Below are 17,985 nucleotides of genomic sequence, written 5' to 3'. Positions count from 1 at the left end.
GGTGGCAGCTGTGGTGGCACAGATGAAAGGCAGAAAAAGGCAGGCCGGACGACCAGGCGGATTGGCCGGTTAGGTAATCAACCTAAACGAACAAGCCTCACAATCTACATCTCACTCTTTTAACCAATTGCCCATCTACTGAACCCGAGCCCCTCTGTCAACTGAGGTTCGTTCAGTCCCCAGCCCACCTGCTACAGCCATGGTGGCAGCCCTGGGAGGAGTACTGTCATCCATTTCTTTTGATTCTTGGGATTTGAAGATGGCTGCACAATCAGCGCTGAAAGTTGTGCTAAAAATCACCACCAAGGTGTCTCTAAATGAGTGGTGAGGAAGCCAACAGAAACTTCAGCTCCTTCCTAAGAACACATTACTTAAATGACCCTCGGGTTCAATGCACAAGAACCAGTTCTTTACTAATATGCTGAAGAACAAACAGCTGATGCCCGTGAATATTTGAACTTTGATGCAGCAACCAACAGCAGCTAGCCAGTGCCAGAAACAGAAGACTGGCCCAGCAGGTGGAGAATAGACCCTCTGTCCAGGCAGCATTAAAACTTAGCAGAAGAGTTTACAGCAGAACCTGGGTAAGAGTAACCTCCAGGCACAGTTAGGCCGACACATAGGGGTTCTGGCCATGGGAGCATTGGAAAACAAGGTCTGCTGGTAATCCAGAGAGGCTTATCCAGAGGAGGACTCCATTGTGGATGAGCCACCAGAGCCCTACTTAGGGGCAGGATGTGACTCCGAGGTCAAAACCTGCTCTAAGGTGGACAAGAGGTAGCTCCCCAAATGGCCTTAAGAAGAGGTGGTGTTCAAGGTTGTGGAGGTCATGGAGGTCCTGGGAGAGGGGGCCTAGGGCATAGAGCTATGGGTTGTAGTGGAATCGGTGGTAGAGGTTGGGGCATGATAGGTCAGGGAAGAGGAGAAATTGGAGACCTAGGCTGAGGCCAAGGCCATGGGCCGGCCCTGTATTGACCAAGGAGCAGCTGACCAACCAGTTGGATGCATACATATCAAAAACTAAAGGACACCTGGATGCCAAGTTGGATGCCTGCATGGCATAGACAGATCCAGAAACCAATGATTGAAGCCTGCCTGCCTATCCTTCAGTGAGAAACTCTTGTTAAGTCACTACATCTCTAAATAACCTTGAGATAACAGATGAGAAGAAACCTGAATGATGCTAGAACCTATCACAATAGGTATGGACTTACCTGCCACCAGTTTGTGCATTTAGTGTGTTCCTTTTACTTTTTGATAGTGTGTTGTATGAAACCCTTTTTTTCCTTTGATTTAATTGGTTTTTGTTTTGTTTTGTTTTTTCCTCTCTCTTTACCCAGACTTATCTTTGAACATGAATGTGTTGACCTTGTGCATGCAATGCTTTGCCTACCTCTGCCTCCCTTCTATTGTACACTGACATTTTGTGCCCCCACAAAAAACTCCCAGAAAGAGCCAGTTTTTCTCCTTGATGTCTTAGTTTCTGAGGTAGAATTCTGTTGTACACCCTGTTTAAATAGCCTCTTAGAAGTGCTATGAAAATATTGAGTTGAAAAATGTTTTGCTGCATTGTTAGTGTAGTAAGTTGGAAACATTGATGTTGCTACAGGGACACATAACAGGATACACATGGTATCTGATTTGATTGAAATTGCTACCAGGTGCTTTGATACCACATAGTTGGTAACCAGCATGCTAGATTGGATACATGCATTTTCTACCATCAAATGAGATTCTTCAGCTTGCCTCTTGGCTTTGTATTATATTCAAAGGGATTGGACTGCCTTATACCTGCAGTGGAGAGGAAGAAGTTATTTGGTTTGACTAGCACAACAGAGGAAAAGGAATGGGGGAGTAGAGGAGACCACTACGGGGAAGGATCAGGAACTACCCATACCAAAATGCAGTTATCATGTTTGTCCCAGATCGGTCTTGGGCTTTTCCATTTGTTGGATTTATTTGATCCTCTTTTTCTCTTGAAGGTTTAAGTTCAACCATACTCTGTCAACTGTTCCAATTTCAGTGGAATCTTGTATTTCTGGTTCATTATAACTAATTGTTCTCTCAAATCCAAAAAGAAAAAAAAGAAAAAGAATAAAGATGTGCATGTGGAATTAAAGATTCCCACGATGCCCCCATTCAACTTGCCCTGGGCACACTCATTCTGCTTCATTGTGCAGATTTCCTCTGCACCTGACCTGAGAGGTCTCCTGACTCTCAGGAACTGCTAAAACAGAGAGGCCAGGCAGGGAACCATGACTTTGAACAAACCCATGGAGCAAAGTCTCCTTAAAATCATCCACGTGTAGTCTGGGATATATATGTGGACTTTTTCCTTATTAATGTCACTGTCGTTACTGTCTAACTTCATTTATTTATTGTAATCTGCTCCTCTCACAGTTGTGACTCAAATGCAGTATTTATCCTTAGCTGCTGTGCAGTACCTGTTCCTCTTTTGATGTGCTGTCAACATCTATTTAGGACATCACTGTGCCCAGGTACCCTGTCATCTGCACTTTACCAAGCTTGATTCTCAGCACCAACTTAAATATGCAAAGCATTTCTCTGGGCAGATGATGGTACAATAGGAATGTCTATCAGGGAAACAGATGAGCTCTGCTAATTAAGGGAATGAAAACTTGAGCCATAATAAGCTACTGTATCATAATGAGCATAAATTACATTGTCACCATTATTTACAATTTTGCATGGCACAGAGCCTTGCAATTATGTCTATTCAATTACAGCATTCAGAGGATTTGTAAATAAAGATTTCTCACTGTGACCAAACATTCCATTTGGAAGCTTTTGTGGTACAATAGAATTCAAAACCAGCCATTAAAGAATACAACACTGTAGAACCAGAAGAAAACTCTGGGCCAAGGGCCTAAAGTTTAGCGACTTTTAAAAAAAAAAAAGAGAAACATTTGAGGACTTAGGAATAAATCACAATGACTATGACCTCTCTTTATGGTTGTAGAAAAATTGAATTGCATTGCAAATATTATTGTGGTTTAGTCAACTTGTTTCTTAATATTGCTGGGGATGGATACTGGGACTTCACACATGCCAGGTGAGGCTCTACCATTGAGCCATATCCCTAGTCTGGATCAATTTAGTTCTAATAAGAAAAGGAAATAAAATGTACACCAAAATTTATTAAAAAAAATTCAAAAATTTTGCTAGTGTTGAAAATCCCTTCTAAACTTTAAAAACATAAAATCCATAAATATTTACTGATTTATATTAAAGATAAAAGGACTCTTTTAAAACATGGTGTTATATATATTCTTAAATGTAATTGAAAATGTGTTCTTAAATCATCAAATGTACAGTCAATGTTCAAATTCCCTTTCCTGTTGAGCCTTCTTTTTTAAACTCTAAACTGTCTTTTGTAGATGACTTTTTTTCTTCTGTGGATAAGCATGGGTGCTTGCCAATCCACTTTTTTTCTACCAAACTAAGCAAATCCTGTGATTACATTCACCTTCACTGAAGTTTCTGCAGTTGCTCATTCCATCATAACCAAGCTTAGTTTTCTGTAGGAGTCAAACTAAATAACCTAATTACAGAGAGGCAAAACCAGGCTTATCTTGGTTTAAAAATTGAATTGTGTTACAAGCCTAGAGGAAAGTTGCTTTATTGGACAGAGAGAAATGAATTTAGCTTTTAGAAGAATGAAGGTGAATATTAAAGCTTCTAGCTTCAGGAGCAGAGAAGAGAACCACAACTACTGGGACTGGAAAATGGACATTAGCTTCTTCTTACCCCACAGCATGACCCACAGTATGTCCAAGACAGGGTAGACCTTCTGTTCTGGCTAGCTCCGAGCCCACCAACCGTTAGGACAAAGTAATACCAACTTAGGATGCTTTCAATTGCATTAGAAAAGAAAAAAAGATTTACATTCCAATAAAGAAAAAGAATATCAAAGCTGTATTTGGACAATACCTGGCAGAATAACAGGTACAGGGATGTGTCAACCATTTCTATGATGTAAATTGGGACAAACCTTCTCCATACTCTTTGGTATTTTTTATTAGGAAGCAAAGTATCCCATGGAGAAACCACATGCAGCATATATGAAGCCATGGGACTTGCTTCCATGGGATTGTGTGGATGTTCGGGGATGCTGTGCCTGCAGTCACACATCAGAGCTCACATCAGCATGGCTAGGTGAGCCTGGCCAAGGTAAAGTTTCAGGAGGAAGGTAGGCTGTCATGTTATTCTCAGCAACTGTGTTTGTGGGCAGAGGTGTTGCTATCTGGCAACAGACAATGGACCACCCAGCAAGTGCCAATAGAGAAGCTTGCAGAGCTCACAGCAGCTGGAAATTGGTTGTCTTGAGATCTTGTTCACACACACCAGTTTTGGGTATAGTGAAATTGATGTTGCTTCTTTTATAAGTTACACAAGTGCATAGCTGCTCTCCACAGGAGAGGTGGTCTAGCATTGGGTAATCATCTTGACTGGAAATGGAAAGTAATAGGCTTTGGTGTTTTTAAATGTTCCCCAAATTCCCACTTGAATGTGTCTTTTATTTTCAAAGAAAAATTTTCTAGAAAACATCTTGCCACTTTTGCTTCTTGTGTCCAGTTTTTAGCAATGTATGTCAAAGTAATTTTATTTAAGAATAATTTTAAAAATTTATCTGGGCCACATGTATAAACTGACAAAATTAAGTTTACAACAAAATGAGTCAGATCTGTTTTTTATTCCCAGAATGTTTTCATTCTGATTGGTGGGACCAATGAAGAAGAGACCAACCTGAAGCAATGATGTTTGATTCAGAATATCATTATACTGAGGGCAGAAATGTGTCCCCAAACCAATTAGTGTCACATTTACCAAGGCACACCATGGGATTAGTTACAGGACAGCTGACACTGACATTAAAAATCACAAGGAAAATGTACTAGGAAAACTAAAATCAAAATGTATCTTTAGGTAACAATTTATTTCTATGACATTGGTAACAGAGAATATTTTGATATTTTCAACACCTTTGTGATGTTCCTATAGATATTCTTGTTATGCCTTGGACTCTGGCCATTTTGGTGGAAATAGAAGACGTATTTAAGAAGACCCAGTTGTAAGTGCCACTCTGCTTATAGCTTCAACTCCAGGAATTACTTGAGGAATTGATTTTCCATTTTTGATGGAAATACCTTAACTGCTTTGGTTTGCCTCCACCCTGGAATTCCAGCAGTTTCCACATGGTGAACCTAGATGTCTCTAACATGACCCTCAGCCATCCCCACATCAGGGGATCCATGCACTTCTGCAATCACTGTCTTTTTGGTCTGGTTTCAATCAGTGGCTCTGTGGCTCTCCTCCCAGGAACAGAACTACAGCCAACATGAAGAGACTTCTGCTCCAGACCAGGCTGCAGAACGACTGCTGGGTGGAGCCTCTGCCTTCTCTGAGGAAAGCAGCTATCTAGAGGCTGCTCTGTGGGGTTTTGAGTGACAGAGCTGGGGCTGCCACTGTAAGGAGAGCTGGTCAGTCTGTGTGATGGCAAGCCAGAGATCCCAGTAACACTGATGACTCCTCTTTACTACCTCCTAAGATTCTTGAGCCGGAACCATCAGCTAAGTCACTCCCAGGTCCTTGATTCAAATAAACTATAAGCCAAGAAATGCCTGTTGCTTCCAGTCTCTAAGTTTTGGAATATTCCCTTATATCTTTGTAAGTAATACATAATAAAGCAAAATGCCTGCTTGGAGCACATAGTCTGGGTTTAATCTCCAGTAACTTGTGATTTATTTGGAATAAAAGACTGACGAATATCAGCAGGAAAGGTTGTGCAAAGAAGCACATTCACAAATACAAAGCTACACAGAAAATAAATAAGAATCTCTCTCTGTGATATATATATATATATATATATATATATATATGCATATATATATCAGATCGTCTTATATTTTTATAAATATGTGTACCTATGTGTGTATATATGCATGTATATATATTTATAAATCAAAGAAAACACATAAATGGTATTTGCCCTGATCAATGGTAATTTTAGGTACTTGAGAAATCACCTGACATAAATGATTAAGTAATAAATAGGAGGGAAGAATAGAGGGGGAAAAAGTCTCTTAAAAAAAAGGAAAAAGACAAAGATGAGAGAAGAAGGGAAAAAAGGAAAGAAATATACTAATTTTGAATAAGGATTTAGCAACTAACTATTCCTATGGATATGATCTTAAAACATGAGCATTAAATATTACAAGCCATCTAGAACCCTTTGAGAAAGCAGCTTTGATGTGATTTTGTTGTAATCATGTGTATCCACTGAACAACGTTCTGCACTGCAGCATTCTTCATGAGGTTAAGCAAAGGTGGCCTGAGATGAAATACCCAGTCAAATGTCAATCGCACATGCAAATGTGCTCTTCTTAAGCAGCCTAACAGATGTGCTCCAGAACACTGTGGAACACAGAAAAGTATGTTAATATCAAATGTACATCTGATATATTATATGTTTAAATAAACTGATTTTGGAAATATAAGAATGGAAATAAAGCAACATCTCTAGCACTGTGTATATTATATACTTTTAAATTTATTATAGCTCCATAGAAATCTTAAATATTAATGAGATTCCCTGTCCTATTTCCACACAAGCTGTGAACATAGCTGTCACCCCTCTATCCTTGACTTCTTCTCCCTCCCTGCCAGGTCCTGGAAGTCCCTGTTAAATGCTCTCTGTCTACCTTCTGCCCTCTGCCATCTCTACTACCTGTTCCATTCTGTACTTTGACGGGGTTGACTTGCTTGTTTGCATAAATGATTGAGAACGTTTGACATTTGTGTTTTTGTGCCTGGCTCATTTCTGCCAACAGTGCTCTCCAGTTCCATCCATGTTCCTGAAAACAAGAATATTACTCTTTACATGGCTGAGTCTTAGTCCATTGTATAAATGCTCCCTGTTTCCTTTATCCACTGGCAATCACTTAGGCTTGACTAAATTCCTTGACCCTATGAGTAGTCTTTGGGTTTTATCATTTACTTGTTTAAAACTTCATATATTCAAGAATTTATCCTCTCTTCTTTTCATTGAGAAAATGTGTACACATTTAAAACTATCTCTCATGGGGCTATAGATATCTGCTCACAGAGACTCAGAGACACAGTTTTTACAGCTGATTGGAAAATGAGTTGCACATTGACACATACTCATTGATAATAAATGCCATTGAAAGTTTAAAATATTTTGGCAACAGGATCTTGAGTTGAGCAGCTAATGTCAAAAATTGGGTAATATTCATAAAAATAATGTCTAATAGTTAAAAAGCACTGAGATAAAACATAGGCCACATGCGAGACTCATTCCATGAGTATTTCTGATCCAACTCTTAACGCAGTAAGTGGGTTATATCTAGAAGCAAAATAACCAATTTATAACATAAAAAATTTCAGAGTTGAATGACCACTTTGAAATTTAGTACCCTCAAGTTCATTCCCCACAGATTGATTCCTTTGGTGACCTGGAGCCAGTCATTTCACTTCTTTCACCCTCCGTTGCTGTATATACAAACTGAAGACAAAATTATTGATTTGAATGTCCAATAAGATGAAATGTGGAGAAACTTTTTAATCAGTAGGTCAAATATAAAGAAAGGATCTTCTAGTAGAACATTAGCACTACTCCAGCAAGTCTGAACTAAATAATTTATGTGAACCAACAAAACACATTTGAGGACTTCAGTGTCTGGAGTGTCAGTCAAGAAATACCTGTTTTTATGGACAGAAACCTCATGACCATATCCAATCCCAATTGCCTCCCAAAGGCCCCTCTCCCAACTATCATCAATATGTGAATTTGAGAATTACATTTCCAACACAAGATTGCATTCAAATGACAGCAGAGTCTCAGAATTTCAAGTGTCTGTGGACATCAGCCTCCCTTCCCATGGCATTAATAGAAAAATTGAATGTAATTGGGCTTCTCATTCCCAAGTTCCCTTGCAGCTGGGGGGAATACAGGATGAAGTTCTGGCCAATGGGACAGAGGGGAGCGTATGTGATTTCCAAGTCATGCCCTTAGAGCAAAGGGGATTTTCTTTTTTATTTAATTACTTTTATTATTGCATTATAATTATGCATGACAGTGGAATTCATTGTGGTCTATTCATACATACACATGATATAATTTGATCAATCTCATTCCCCACCCCTGGTCCCTCCTCTATTCCACTTTCCTGCTCTTCTGCTCTACTTATCACCTGTTATAATTATTTTTTAATTAATGCATTCTATTTATACATATGTATACATATATGTATGTAAGTGTGATTTACTGTGGCATATTCACACATGGACCTAACATCATTTGGTAGATTTAATTCCCCATTACTTCCCCATGCTCTCCCCTCCTTTGTCACTCTTGATGCTCTTCTGCTGGGACCCTCTGCATTTACAAACACATCAGTACAACCACACTCTCTTGCACACACACACACACACACACACACACACACATACACACACACATACACATATACACCTTTCCACACATACATACATTCATCCTCATGTGTGTATAACACACATGAGATGAACATACACAGGTAGAAGCCACTCAATCATTACCTTGCCCTGACAGAAGACAACATCATCCCAGCCCCCAAATTAATGCCCTGTGCCCACACACTTGCCACATGCATAGCCCATTTGGAGCACACACATGGCATACCCATTTATCAGCAGTGCAGGAAACACACACACCCTGAGGTCCTTTCTGAATGTAAACAAATGCTCGCTCATCTGTTTTCATCTATGGAGCATCTGAGCTGCCTGTAATTTGATGCATGGCAGCTGTCAGATGCCCTGGGTGCTAGAGGATGGAGCATCAGATATGAGGGAGCTGGGGAGGGTTGCCAAAAGAGAGAAGAGGGAAATCAGACCTGAAGGATGACCAGGAATCTGCTGTGGACAGCTGTGAAGACCATTCATACATTCACACATACTGCTTTAAGCAATGCCTTCATTTATTTGTTTGTGAATTGTGCTTCCTCCAGGAGAATCCCAGCTCTCAAGGGGCATGAGTATGTTTTTCTGGAAGCTTCATCTCCAGAATTGAATAGGGTGTGACAAATACCTGTGCCCTTAGTGAGTAACTGCAGAATCCATAAGTGCTAATGCCATTCTCCCTGGGCTATGAGGGATGTGACATGTCTTGCATCTGATGAGATGAGCTGTTTTAAGTCATTCATGAGTGGTTAGAATATTCTGTCCCTTCAAAAGCAGAAGGTGAGATTACTGTTCCTTTCACCTGAGAATTGGTTTGTAATAAGTGAGTTAGGCAGAACCAAGATTCCACAACCTGTTTGGTGACTTCAAAGCTGTGGACAAGGCAGAGGAGGAGGGATGAAGAGGAGGACAGAGAGAAAGGGAAAGGGGTGAAAGAAGAAAGGGAGGGAGCACATCTTCACAGAGAAATTGAAGAACTGAGACTGGACACCCTCATGATCAAGTGGCCATGAACACTGGACCTAAGTGCACCTGGGAATGATGTCGTCCAGAGGACAGAGGGAAGGTAGTGCAGTGTGGGCCTCACTAAGTATGTTTTTTTTTTAATATTTTGCTGTCTCTGGGCCACAGTTGGGCATAATCTCAAGAACTGGTCTAGGGTGGAGTTTCTCAAAGGGTCCTTCCTGGACTGTGTTATAGTTTAGGTATGAGGTGTTCCCCAAAACTCATGTGTGAAGCAATGTCAGAATTTTCAGAGGGGAAATAATTAGATTATGAGTTGTGGACTAACCAGTGGATTAATCCATTGATATGGATTAATTGGTTGTAGCTCTGGGCAAGCAGGGTGTGACTGGAGGAAGTTGGTCACTGGGAGCCTGCCTTTAGAGTTTATATTTTGTCCCTTTTGAGTGGAGCTCTCTCTGCTTCCTTGTCATCATGTCCAGAGATGCTTTCCTCTACCACATCTTTCTACCATGATATTCTGCCTCACCTCGGACCCAGAGTAATGGAGTTGACTGACCACAGACTGAAACTCTGAAACCAGGAGTCAAAATAAACTTTTCCTCCTCTAAGTTATTCTTACCAGATATATTGGTCACAGCAATGAAGAACTGACTAAAATTGGGAGATTTCAGATAGTGGTATTTTAGTAGCTATCAGCAAGAAAAAAAAACTAGCAATAAGGTAATGATTATTATTCCCATAGATCCCATAGAGAGGAGGTATAACACTGGGGATACAGGTGATGTGCCCAGGTGGGAAGTAGTCACCACATACTGCCGGTGGAGGTGGGTGCCCATGTGTGGGAAATACTGGCCTAGGTGACCTTGAAGGAGCCTTCTTCTCTGTGACTTTAAGGCCCAAAGGTCCTGGTCAGGTTGTAGACAAGTTAACACAAGAGGGGCCCCATGGAGTTCTCTGCAACCCTCAACACCCCCACTCTTGGATGAGGTAGTGAATCATACAAGCTCACCTCAGAGCTTTCCTCCATCCTCTGGAAGCCAAGAAGTATCCTGAGAGGTTGGGAACCATTCTGAAGGCCTTAGGCTCTGCCTAATGTGGACTCTGAGCCTATGAGCTAGCTATTCCCTCCTGGGCCATTCTTCCCTGTGCTCTAACTTGGTCACCCTTATCTTCAGCTCATGTGTCACTGCTCTCTGTATGCCTGTGACACACACCTTCAACATTCTCCAGCTCATGGTGCAAACTTGTCTCCTGGGCTGGAAGCATCCTATTTACTATTTACTTGACAATGTGTTGAGGGCCCAGTGAGTTCCATGAGAGAAGAGGTGGTATGAGAATTTGACTGTTGATTCCTAGCAAGGATTTGTTTTTGCTGAATGAACAAACATCCCACCACAGACTCCTCCTGCCTCTGCCTCCCAAACATGTTCCTATTTCTTGTTCAAGTCACCTAGGGCTGCTTTCTTTTTTCAGGGCAGATGTGGGGCCTTCATAATAGAACCTATTTGTCAGCCTATTTTAAGAACAGCTAATGGAGTTGATCCTCAATCAACCAAAACCTGTGCCTATGGTTTCAAGAGAGTTAATCAAAGTCCCCAAATGGGTGTCCTGGCCTACCAGGCTCTGTGTGGTCATGAGGGAAACTCATGTCTCTCGGGACACCTGGTAGATTTGCTTATATGGTTTGCCTTCAAAAAAAGTCTTGGCAAACACAAAAGTTTTACCACCCAGCTGCCCAGGAGGTTGCCCTGCTGGCAGGTCTCCATGGAGACCACAGATGCACATCTGTTCCCTCACACTTCCTGAGAAGGGCATCTGCTATGAATCCATAATGCAAGACCCAGGGCCTTGGGCAGGCCCTCCAGAATCTCTCCACAGAACCCCAGGGGATTCCCTCTGCCCATGAGAGAGCAGAAAGAAAGGGTTGTCTGTTCTCTTCAGGATGGGGAGAGCTGACAGTCTGGGAGAAAAGGCCAAAGATGGGCTGGGCAAACTTGACCGTCAGAAGACATAGGCCCGTGGTGTCCAATGTGCACAACACTCATGTGCCTGTGAATCTGGGGTTGGGGATCCAGGAACAAAGTGGGTTACCTGCATGAGTTCCTGGGAGGTGGAAGCAGCTTCTCATCTTGGAGTCCTGATCCCTGGAGCCTAATGCTTCCCAGCTCTCTGAAGGTCTTGGACTCTGTCCCACCCCAACCTCCCTTTCTGTCCCCTGCTCTCTGGGGTTTTCCTCCTCTCACCCTCACCCTCTTTTTCTGTCTCTTTCAGTCTGTCTTCCTCTGTGCACGTCTCTCTGTCTCTGTCTTTCTCTTTTCATGAGTCTTGCTTCTGTCCATTTCTGGGCCCCACATACTGCCATAAATGGATCAGTGTGTTAGTAGTTGGAGAAGAAGTTGCTGGCAACTGGTGACATTGTGCAAAGTTGGCTTTGACCTTGGTTGCTCATGTCTGGTTTTGAGCCTGATGAACCCTTTGTTCATTTCCACTGGGTCCATCTTGCACAGCCAGAGTGTCCCCCAACCGGGTTCTGTCTCCTGCCTCTCTCCACATGGTGGGAGGAGCTGCAATTGCAATTCCCATCCAAGTAAGTGGGGGCTTTCCAAAGGCAGCCTTAGAGCCATTGTCCCTGCTGCCCACCATGGAGTCCAAACCCTCCTTTCCAGGACCAGAGCCAGTGCTTCTCCTCCAGATGCCTCCCTGGCTACACACAGCACTGTGCCTTGATGTCTGCACCAGCCAAGGTCTGCCAGTTTTTAGGAGCTGTGTGAAAAAGAGAGGAAGAAATCAGAGAGAGGACAAAAGAATATGCTATGTCTTTGAGAGACAGAGAACCAGGATGCATATCTGTGTCCATCTGCATCTGTGTGGTATAACTCTGACTGGAGTAGAAACAAGTGGGGACCCATGTAGTCTGCATGTCCATCAGGGAAAGCAGCTGATAAACAACACTTCACCACATGGTGAACTACTGTCTGCCAGGGAAACAGTGAGGCAGCTCCAGGTGCTCAGAGAAGACATTCCCTCCAACAGGAGAAGAGAAGGTAGCAAGTTGCATGCAGGTGTGCTGCCAACGTGCCATTTGAACAAGGCTCATGCCCATTCCTCATTGATTTATTGATCATAAGTTAGGTACCAGGCACTGGCCTTGACCCTGAAAACTCAGCAGGAAAAGAAACAGGCCGGATGCAGGACTTCATAATTTTTCTTCTTTTTCTTCCTTTCTTCATTTATTTTTTACATAGATGATCCTGTATATGAAAGCAATCTTGGAAGATCATCCAGGAAACTGGTGCCTCTGGGGATGGGAGCCAGGAAAGGGTGGAATACTTCCTCTCAGAATGTGGCCCTTTGTGTTCCTTCTTCTATCTTTGGGTGCCTTAGCACTACAGAGGTTAGTGGAGGACTACAGAACTGCTGCCCTGTGCCCTGGGACCCTAGAGAGGATGTTCAGAGCTGTGTTTTTGCTGTTCCCCCACCACTGGGGTCCTCTCTTTGGCTCTCTAGTACCATACCCTGGTGGCTGTGCCATGTCCTCCTCCAGGGGAAGTTGGGTGATATGTTGAATCCTCCCAACATCTGAGGGAATTGCTGGGATTTGGCAGATGGGAAAATGATAGATTATAGTTTAGAACTTTCCTGATTTGTGTACTGTTCCGGTTTTCTTTATTGCTCCATAATATGCCACCCACCAATCTAAGAGCAGAAAACAGCAATAACCTTTATTCTGCTCATGAATATATGGTTTGGGGAGGCCTTGGTGGGTCAGCAGGTTCCTGCTTCACTCTGGGGAATTGGAAATCAGCTGGAGGTTCACATTTTTTCTGGGAAGGCTGAAGATGCGAACTGCAGTGTCCCAGACCAGCACTGCGGTGTCTCCAACACAATTTCAGGATAGCCAAGCTTCGAACAGGTCAGCTCAGGGCTCCTGAGGCATGAGTCTGGAGAGAGAGAGAGAGAGAGAGAGAATCTTCTAAGAGCAAGCCTTGAAATTTGCAATTTCACTTCTACCACATTCCACCCCTGAGAAGGACTCATTCATTGTCAACAAAAAGGAAACTAAAAATTCTAGAAGAAAGAATGTCAAAGAATTTGCAGACATATTGTAAAGCCACCATGCATAGGAGGAGAATAGCAAGATGGGGACTTGAACCAGGCAGTGAGGCTACAGACATACCTGGGGCCACTCTGCTGGGGATTAGGGGTGCATTCTCTTTGGAGGAAGAATGCTGCACTCAGGCCTCAGCACATAGCAAATAAATGCTTATTGATTCTATTGCACAGATATAAAACCCTGAAGGCCCCAGGCTCTCATCACCATAGCTGGGTGAAAGAGAGGGTGGAACTAGATGATCAGAAAACTCCCTGGGCCTCTGGTGGGACTGGCTAATGAGGTGCTGAGATTTACTGGGAGGTGCTGAGATGCTTTGCCTTGGATAGCACTGCAACCAGGGTCTGGATAGCAGCACACTCTTCTGTAAGTGGCCACCCAGGGACAAACTGACTGGCTTGCAGGAAGGGAAGGATGACCACCCTCCTGCAAAAGTACCAGGAACTGTGACTTTGGAAGCAAGCAAGGTGGTGGGGTGAGGTGGCATAGGGACAGAAAGGGATAACTTCTGATTCTTGTTGGAATGCCATAGAGTGAAAAAGGCTGAGCATGCCTGTGGAGGTCACCTTGACCAAAATGGAAAAGGAGCTTCATCTGCACTCATGAATTCATTCATGTCAATAGGTGTCTGTGGGCCATCTGAACTGGGCCAAGAGGTCTGCAAGGAACTGAGCTGGGAATAATACCAAGGACCTGACTTCATGGGGCCTGCACACCTGGGAGGGGAGAGAGACAGATGACACAGAATACACTAGAGGGGTGTCCCTGTAACAGAAGGTGGTGAGTGCTGTGGGGAACATAATGCAGGGAAGGGGACCTGGGGTGAGTGTGGCCTAGGCAGGTCTCAGTGAAGGGCAAGTGGATAAAGACCCGAGTGGGGAGGGAGGGTCAGCCACACCTGCTACCTCTTATTCTGTGGAAAATGGACAACTGGTCACCCTTCAATGCCCAATCCAAAGGGAGGGTCAAAACCCCCCACCCCATGGAAGCAGGCATGGCCTGTGACTCACTTCGGCCAACAGAGTGAAGCAGTGGAAGAGACCTGTTTTCTCAGGTGGGATGTTTGACACAATTTTCCCTGAAGTTTCCCCTATTCTCAACCCAGTAGGATTCTGCTCCCAAGGGCATTTGACAAGGTCCAGACACATTTTTGGTCACCAGGACTTGCAGGGAGGGTGCTGTTGCATCTAGTAGATTGAATTTATTTGTTAGCACTAACAAGTACCCCAGACTGGGACCTTCAATGACACAAATGTATTATCTCCCAGTCTGGAGTCAGGAAGTCTAAGGTCCAGGTTTTTCCCTCCTAGGGCTGCAAGAAAGATTTGTGTCATGCCCCTCACTGGTCTCTAGTGGCTTTCCACCAGGCTGTGTGTTCCGTTGATCATAGAAGAATCACCCTGAACACTGCCTCGCATTCTCCCTGTGTGCTAGTCTCTGTCCACATGTCCCATTTGCATGGGCCATGGGGCATTTGGATGAGGGGCCACTTAATCCAGTATGACCTCATCTTAATGAGTCCCATTGGCAACCACCCTCTTCAAATGCAGTTACCTTTTGAGGAGTTAGGACTTCATCATATCAAGGTTGGGGGGACATGATTAAACCCCTAACACAGGTGAGGCCAGAGTTGCAGCTAAATACCCTGCACTGCTCAGAACAGCCTGTGCAGAGACTTGAGCTGAAATTGGGGAATGCTGTGAGAGAGCCTGGGGTTCTGGGGTGCAGATCACCTAAAGCAGAGTAGCAGCCTACCTGTAGGGCCTGTAGTCCAATGGAAAAGAACACCTTTGTTTTAATTAGTCTGGAAACAATTCTCTTGTTTTTAGTGCTGCATAATCCAGCCCACTGTGACAGGTACAAGTCATTTGATTGGATTTGGAGTCATCCCAACTCCAAGCAGGATGCAATGTTATGATCATTTGGTGACATCTGCAATGGAGCAGCAAGGGAGAGTGACCCATTTCTCCTCAGGTTCTCTGGCTTTGTCCTAGCCCTCCAACTCAGAAAGGTGCTTATCCAAAGTCACAAACTCCCTAACTGGCACTTAGTAATGAGCATGGCGCATAGAGATGTTCCATGTGCCTTGGCTGGGAACTGAGCTGCCAGTAGCATCAGACACCAGACTCTCAGTTATCACATCTGCAGGGATTGTCCTGCTCCAAAAATATGTTAAATTCTCCAAGAATAAGTGAGGCAGCTTGGTGATTGGGCATCTTAAATACTTTTATATCAGGGGTGGGAAGATTAACAGAGAGTTACAGTCATCAGTAAAGAGGCAACTGTCAACCGGGTGCACTGGTGCACACCTGCAATCCCAGTACCTTGGAGATCGAGACAGGAGATTTGAAAGTTCAAAGCCAGCCTCAGCAAGAGTGAGTCACTAAGCAACTTAGAGAGACCCTGTCTCTAAATAAAATACCAAATAGGACTGTTGGTGTGGTACAGTGGCTGAGTGTCCCTGAGTTCAATCCCCAGTATTCACTCATCCCCTCCCCGCAAAAAAGGAAGCTGTCACTCATGTTAGAAAGGGGATGGCCTGAGAGTCAGTCTCCACCTAGATTTCTATATAATTGCCATGTGGTCCTGCCTGAGCTTTTCATTCCATTAGCATTGCTTGTGTTGATTTGGGGAGATTATGCCTGGGTCATGTGCTATCAGGAAGGTCATTTTTCTCTTTCTCAGTTCCCCTCTCAGGGTCTAGATGCAAACAGTACTGATTTTATTTTATTAATGATCATACTGCCAAAGGCCTTGACTTCAAGTGTGAGGAGGTTTGTACCTAGTATGGTAGATGTCATGGTTTAGATAGGCAGTATCCCCTGAAAGCTCATGTGTGAGATGATGCAGAAGGGTTCAGAGGTGAAAGGATTAGATCATGAGAGCTGTAACCTAATCAGTGTGTCAATCTATTTGGTGGGTTTGTAACTTGAATGGATTAATGGGTGGTGATTATAAGTGAGCAGGACGAAACTGGAGGAAGCAGGTTTTTGGGGTGTGTCTTCCAGTTTATATGTTGTCCCTGGTCAGTGAAGTGCTGTCTCTCTCTCTCTCTCTCTCTCTCTCTCTCTCTCTCTCTCTCTCTCTCTCTCTCTCTCTCAGTTGCCATGAGCTGAACAGCATTCCTCCACACTTCCACCATGATGTTCTGCCTCACCTCAAGCACAGAGCAATGAAGTCATTCAGTCATGGAGGGAACCTATGAAGTTGTGAGTAGACATAAGCTTTTCCTCCTCTAGATTTTTTTGGGGGTATTTTGGTGACAGTGATGGAAAGCCAGCTAACACAGTGAATAAGAGAGCCACCAGGACACTTGGGTGCTGGAGTGATCAGGAGAGCCTCATGCTTGAGGGATCAGGCATCAGTCAGTTTTTGACAAGACAGATGATCAGAGGCAGGTCTAGGAAGAGGCACTTCCAGAGACACACATGAGGGGAGGAATGGATGAGGCTGCAGCTTGGGCAGGATGCTGTAAGAGAAGGGATCAAGTGAGGAAGCCCAGGTCTGCCTCTGGACTGTGCTTGCTGCTCTGCCAGCTGCAGTGTTTGGCTAGGCAAAATGGGAAGGAATTTGGAGCAGTTGAAATCAGTCCTGGCTCTCCCAGTCACTTGGTCAGATGCCTCAGTGTTCCCTTGTGTGAGTGCTGCCCATGACCTCACTCTGGCCAATGGGCCCTGGGAAGTGTTCTCATTCCTGGTCAAAGTACTGGTGTAAAGAGGCTGCTCCAAGAACAGCCCCTTTTCCCTTGCTTTGGGCGAAGATGGGGTAGATAGTGCCTGGTGTCATCCTTCCAGGTCTTCTTCTAAATTCCTTGGCAAACTAAGAACCACTTACTTCGTTGGGAATGTGGTTCTTTGTAGCCCAAAGTATCCAAACCAACATGGCAGTGCCAGAGACAACTGAACTGTCTGAGTTGGTGACACCTCTAGCCATGGAACCCAAAGAGGAATGAGAAGCTGGGGGAGGAGCTCTACTGGAGGCCGGTAAGGAAAAAGTATATTTTCTTAAAATCTTCCATTGATTTGATAGTGAATGTCAAGGTCTGGAGTTTGGGACAGAGGCAAGAGCCTGCAAGTCAGCAGGGTGAGCCTTGCTGGAGGCTGTGGATAATGTCAGTGGAGAGGAATCCAGCAAGTGATCAGAGATCCTGGGTAAACAGGGACTAGTTCTTCACATTTTCAGATATTGCTGTTAGAAGGTCATGAGCTCAGGGACTGGCTAGGTTTCTGCACATCCAAGCCCTGCCTGGAAAATAATTCCACATTCCTTCTATCTGTGTAACCACCACCCACTTCTCACAGGAAATTTTTCTTTCCCTCTTCTGTGCCATCATTTCCTTTTTTTTTCCCCCTTTACATTTTCAATGTTTCAAATGCAGCTGTCACCACACTCTCTGGGAATCTGTGCATCAGCAGAGTGGCCTTCAG

The 17,985-nt window shown here is 43.8% G+C and overlaps 1 pseudogene; it reads left to right on the top strand.

Annotated features, from left to right (window-relative positions):
- The first annotated feature begins 259 nt into the window (after window positions 1-259).
- On the top strand, window positions 260-1,088 carry LOC124974363 (chromatin target of PRMT1 protein-like; annotated as a pseudogene).
- The last annotated feature ends 16,897 nt before the right edge of the window (window positions 1,089-17,985 follow it).

Source organism: Sciurus carolinensis, unplaced genomic scaffold, assembly GCF_902686445.1.
Source record: "Sciurus carolinensis unplaced genomic scaffold, mSciCar1.2, whole genome shotgun sequence".
In the NCBI taxonomy this organism is placed as follows: Eukaryota; Metazoa; Chordata; class Mammalia; order Rodentia; family Sciuridae; genus Sciurus; species Sciurus carolinensis.
This window is presented reverse-complemented; position numbering and strand designations above follow the sequence as displayed.